Here is a 6,606-nt window from a genome sequence, read left to right as displayed (position 1 = left end):
AACCGGGTCTAAAAACCGGAACCACTTTTAGGGTCGGAACCGGTTTTTGTGAAACGTTTAAAAGATGCATATCTTATTCGTTTCAACTTCAATTGACATACGGTTTTTTCCAACATGTAGTTTAGAGTTTATACATGATTTTAGACTAGAAATTTGTCATTTTTAGTTTTATATTCATTGACTTACAGTCCTCCAAAGTCGAGATATCAAAGCTGGAAGTTTTTAGTTTTTCAGTTTTTTTGTATACGGTGAAAGTTTTAAAACATGCATATCTAATTCGTTTGAAGTCGGATTGACATGTGGGTTTTTCCAACTTCTAATTTACAGTTTTACATGAGTTTAGACTACAATTTTGTCATTTTTGGTTTAACATTCAATGATTTACAGTCCTTCGAAGTCAGGATATCAAAACTGAAAATTTTCAACTTTTCAGCTATTTGTTTTTGTACTTTGTATTATGTGAAAATATTAACACAAGCATATCTTATTCGTTTAAAGTTGGATTGACATGTGAGTTTTTCTAGAGTATATATTTTAGAGTTTGTACATGATTTTAGACTATATTTTTGTTAATTTTGGTTTCGTATTCAGTGAGTTACAGTCCCCTAAAGTCAGGATATCAATATGAAAATTTTGGTTTCGTATTCAGTGAGTTACAGTCCCCTAAAGTCAGGATATCAAACCACTAGGTAGTAAGTAATTACCAAAAAATTCCGGTTTTTCCGTGTTTTCTGGTTCTAAACCCACTTTATCCGGTTCCAACCTACCCACTTTGATTTTTCCGGGTTTTCCGGTTCTAGACCCACTTTACCCGGAACCATACCCGAAACCGAACCAGAACCGATTCCTATATACCGGTCCGGTTTCTGGTTCTATAAAATCCCGTTAACCGGTTCCGGGTTTTCCGGGTCCGGGTCCATCCGGTCCGGGTTTGGACCCACTTTCATCCCTAATGTGAATATGGTGCTAACCCATGAAATTACATTTTGCACTTTGCTTAACTCGTTAGTAGAGAATGTATGGTTAACCGGCACACTAACCTCGACTTCACAAGGTAGGCAAAGGGTGGCTTAAGGTTTATCATAGATCAGTGGAGCGCGTGTGGTTAACCGACACATCGGTTAGGTGATAAACATTAAGAGTACCAAGTAATTTGCATGGTTAATTCACACCTTGTTCTGTGATACTCGGCATCCCAGTCACAAAACATGAAGGGCACATTCGAGATTGAAACATGCCATTGAAAAGTTCAATGAACCTCAAAGAATCAAGGAGTTTCAAAACTAATTAAAACCTAATAATATATTTCGGTTTTCATGGTGGAAATTGGTGAATCGTCATTCACCTACCTTCAAATATTTTATAGCTTGGATTACGACATCCCTCTTCTAAGTTATAAAATACTGTGTTGGGTCCTAGCCTTAATATTACATTTGGGTGTCTTATTAAGGACTATCTTTACATCTAATCTAAACTTGTCCTTCTTTCTTTTCAGATGTCTTCCAACAATGTTGCTTCTGGCTCAAACCCTACCGACTCCTTCTCTACCATGAACCTTTGTAGGAGAGTCTTCTTTGATGGATCCAACTTCAATGATTGGATCAGGAACATCAGGATGGTCACTCGGTATGAGGACAAGGAATATGTCCTCGACAAGGAGCTTAAGGATCTTGATGAGTCTACCGCTACTCCCGAGGAGATCGCTGACTTTAGGGTGCAGAGAGATGCTACTAAAGTGGAATGTATCATGTTGGCCACAATGACAGCCGAGCTCCAAAAGTCCTATAAGGACTATTACCCTTTTAAGATGCACCAGGACTTGATGGACCGCTACCATCAAAGTGTTCATCAAGGGAGGTATGAAATCATCCCCTCCATGATAACAACCTGAATGAAGGATGGTGAACCCATCACGGGCCACATGCAGAAAATGAAAACATTTGTGGACCGTTTGCTGAAATTGAATGTGAACTTTCTCAAGGAGTTGGCAATAGGCATCATTTTGCACTCCTTACTTCCTTGTTATGATCAATTCAGAATGACATATCACATGAACAAGGAGGAAGTTACACTCAACAAACCTCTAGGACTTTTGAAGACTGTCGGATTATCCATTGTATGTATCTACCCTAAAACTTAACAAAATATAAAATTTTGAAGAGAAATTATACAACGAAACGATTGTTTTTATAGAAATTGTGAAGGGTTGCTTCGGTGAAGGTGTCATCCACCTACCTGCTAGATACTCCACCGGTAAAGCTCGATTTACATGATCTTCTTCAAATCGGTGATGATGAATTTTACTTCCTGCAACCCGTTACAAGCATCTTTGGTGGTCCAATTGGGCCACCATGTCAAAATCTTCTGAACCCTAGTCTCGTTGGCAGTTACAAGATTGTGAAAGTAGATCATCTTTTTTTTCCTTATTATATGTTGTCAATCCTTGGATATGTGTCATTTTTGTTTTGAATCCACCAAAAACGATGTATATATATGTACTTGTTGTCTCTCTTAGAAAACATTAAACTATATATGCATATGTCACATGTTCAATGAAAGTCCTCAATGAAGGCAATAGGGTTTCGGCTCGATGAAAGTCATCAACGATGTATGTATAAGAACTTTTGGATTTATCTCCTCTTTGCAGGTTCCATTGGAGCCGGGGCAGTTATTTTCTGGACATAGATATTCAAGTTGAGAGGTAACTATAAACATTGTTATTTTTCTCAAATTATCTAGTATCCATTATAATTTTCTCAAATTACTCGGTTGACATCATCAATCTTAGAAAGAAAACCAATTAGGGTGGAAAATGGAATGAGATGATCAGAAGAAAGGAAGAAGGTGGTTGTTGTTGTTGGTGGTGGTGGTGGCGGTAGATGCCGATGATGGTTGTGGTGTTGGTCCTAACAGTGGTGGTGGTAGTATATTCAAATGGACCACCAACAATCTTGGGGACCAAGATTTGCTGACTAAGACGTACATAGAGGTATTTAATTATAAGCCAACATATTATTTCCTACATGGCACTCTTGGCATCATTAACTTATTATTACAAGTAACCTGACCAAACTAGCCAGTAAAAGTTGAATTTGTTCCCTTATAATGCAAAAAATATCATGAGCGACCATTTAAACCAAAACCCGAAATTTCGTTAGGCTGCAGTGACAATAACCCAACTTTTAAAACGTTTAAAATTACACAAAAATACTTATCTAAAACACGTCATTGATTTTCAAAAATGGTAATTAAGTTGCAAAAATATTAAAAAAAAAGTTTTCTGTTAAACGCAACTTTTAGATTTAGAACTTTTTGTTTTAGCTAAAAGAGAGAAACTCCTGCTACTAAACAAAAAAATTTCTGTGTTTGAAAAAGAAAAAAAAAAACTAAAAGCTTCTAAAAACTATATGCCTAACACGCCTAGTCAAACTTTGCTGACTCGAACTCTTGCCAAAAGTACTTCAAGACAATTATAATCATTACTAATTGTTAAAATATACCAAATATGATGAATTTCAAACTTGAGAAACTCAACTCAGATTTACATCCTTACAGTGTTCTCATGAAGTCACCCTTATGATTTTTTTTTGAACGATTTGAAAGTTTCATAATCATAAGCTTTTTGAAACAGTCATATAACGTCCCAAAAATTATAAGGTAAAAGTTTCATTTTTAATTCAACCATAAACACCATTAATCCATTTCAATCATACAAAAGCATATCAAAGTAAAATAGTTATTAGAGTACAATCCCAAAATTATAAAGTTGTGGAAACATAGGTGGATGCGTTGTGCTCAAACCGAGACCTTCCCTCTCGAACCAAGTACCTAAAACCATAACCATAAAACCGTAAACATAAAGCTTATTGAGTTCCCCAAAATACCGCATGCCATATATATGTCAGCTTAAGGCTGTACCAAGTCTATTTCACCCCCGAGTCTATTTCAACTCACATGTTAGCACAAGGCTATATTGGGTCTATTTCACCCCGAAGTCTATTTCAACTCATATGTTAGCACAAGGTTGTACTGGGTCTATTTCACCCCCACATATATATAGAAAACAAGCACACATGCATACAACACATACAATAGGAGTCACAAAGACTACAAGCACATACAATCCCTAGTGTCCTACAGTATAGTGAGCAAACTCACCTCAGTCTGCAGAAAATCCAACAGATGCTTGGGCTACTGAACCGGAGAATCCCCGCGCTAACCAATCAAATACAACCAAAATCAATAATTGAGTCATAATCCATATTCGGGACTTTAATTTACTAAACCTGACTCCTGGGGTAAAAGACCATTTTGTTGGAATAGTGTCTAAGGCTGCAACTATATTATGCAAGTATTTGACCCGATTGTGCATGGTCTTTTTGGGTTGCCTTCACCATAGCAACTTGATAGAATGATTTATTATGAGAGAATATATATTATTAATATATTATGAGAATAATATAAGGAATAATAATATTATTTGATTAATATAAGTCATAGATTAATTAGTATTAATTTGGTGACTTAAAGAGATTAATTAAATAAGAGGATATAAACTGTCAATTGTTTGATAGTTACACTTTGGGCTGTAAATCCTTATTTGATAGAGGATGGACGAATTCTAGGGCTTGGGATAGCCTCAAATTCGTCCAAGGCATATCTTAGGTAAGGATTGGAATTGCTTTAAGGAAAGATTATCCAACTAGGGTTTAAGGGTGAAACCCTAGGAGCCTACAAGTATAAATAGACCCCTAGGGCAAGGGAAATCGGCATCTCTTCTAAAGAAAGAAAACCCTGGCCGAATTTCTTCCCTAATCTCTCTCTTAAATCATCCTCCAAGACAACAAGATCAAACAAGAGTTTCAAAGGTAAAATTCTAGATCTTATTTTGTATTGTTCTTATACCTAATTAGTCATTAGAAGTCTTGGATTCAAAGCATGTTTAATTAGAGAAACCTAGATCCAAGCATTAGGGTTTGCATGTGCACATAGGAATGTTCATATTGTAACGCCCGTAGATCAGGGGTAGTCAATTTAGAGACGATAAGCGTCAAAAATGACTTTTGATATAAGATTATTTAGGATGAATAATCCTAACTAAGTTGTAGTATATTTTACAAGGATTCTGTACATATAAAGAACGCCAAAATCCGAGTAATAACGAAGAAGTTATGACTTGTTGAAGTTTCGCGACAGAACCGGCACAACGCTGAATGACGTAAAAAGTGAATTTACGTTAGAGTGATATTTAGCCTTAGCGATCTAAACGAGAATCGGAGATCTCGTTGTTAGTAGCGAAACGACGAAAAGTTAGGCAAGAACGGACGTCAAACGAAGAAGTTATGAATTTATAACGAAATTTTCTGTCCCGGCCTATTAAAAATAAATAATAAAAATAAAAGTCAAAATTAGCCGACGGAGTCTAAACGAAAGTCGTAGAGCGTAGTCTCACCTACGCGTGGATATAAAGAACGTCGAAAACGGAGTTCGTATGAAGAAGATATGAATTTTCAAAGTTTATTAAATAATTAATAATTAAATTTAATTATTAAATCCCGGTATTATCCGAAGGCGAGTCATCGGACTCATCCGAAGTACGCCCCGCGTACAGCGAAGCATAACGACCTTCGCACTCGAGTTCTTCGGATGACGCATGCAGTGACGTTTCGGACGCGTACGCCCCGCGTACTCCGAGGCTCCAGCCTCCTATAAATAGGATGCGAGGGCAGCCGGCTTATTTGCTCTTTTTCTCTCTTCTCTCTCCCGTTTTGCATCGTTTTGCGTGCCCGAAGTGTCCCGAAGCCCCGGTCTCAATCCCGAGTCCCGAAGCAAGATCCGAAGCCCCGAGAATCCCGAAGAGCGTGATTCCCAAGCCGAAGCTCTGCCCGCGAGAAGTTCAATTTTTGTGAAGATCTTCCAGATCTGCGGAGATATACTACTTCTGCAAGCCGTAGTGCTGTCTGAACATCTTCTGATCAAGTGAGTGTATACTACCTTTCATAAACACGATAATAATACAAGTATGGTTTGAATGTATTAAGTATATTGTTGTTTATATGCGTGAGTGTATACTACCTTTCATAAACACGATAATAATACAAGTATGGTTTGAATGTATTAAGTATATTGTTGTTTATATGCGTGAGTGTGTAGTTACTTTCTTCTAACACATAAATATGAAGTATTTGCTATGAAATACGTGCTATGTGTTTATATATCACTAGTTTATAACCCGTGGGAATCACGGTTATAAGATTAATTAAACTTTAATAGTTAAAATTTAAAATTATTAGTAGCTTATTTTAAATAAATTATTAATTAAGAGGTTTTTTAGTTATATAAAATTATAATCATTGATTTAAATAAATATGTAAAATTATATCACTTTATAATTTTTATTAATTTTATTTTAATTTTTATTCTAATGTTGTTAATTTAATGTAATTAGAATGAGAAATTTAAATTATGAAATTTTAAATGGAGAATCAATATGCTGACAAATGGTATGCATTAATTATAAGACATAAGAAGGTGAAACATGACAAAAAATAAATAAAATATACATTAATTATGAGGCTTAATATGATGACACATGTCAAAAGAGAT

Source organism: Lactuca sativa, chromosome 1 (assembly GCF_002870075.4).
Source record: "Lactuca sativa cultivar Salinas chromosome 1, Lsat_Salinas_v11, whole genome shotgun sequence".
NCBI classification, from domain to species: Eukaryota; Viridiplantae; Streptophyta; class Magnoliopsida; order Asterales; family Asteraceae; genus Lactuca; species Lactuca sativa.
Note: the sequence above shows the minus strand (reverse complement) of the source record.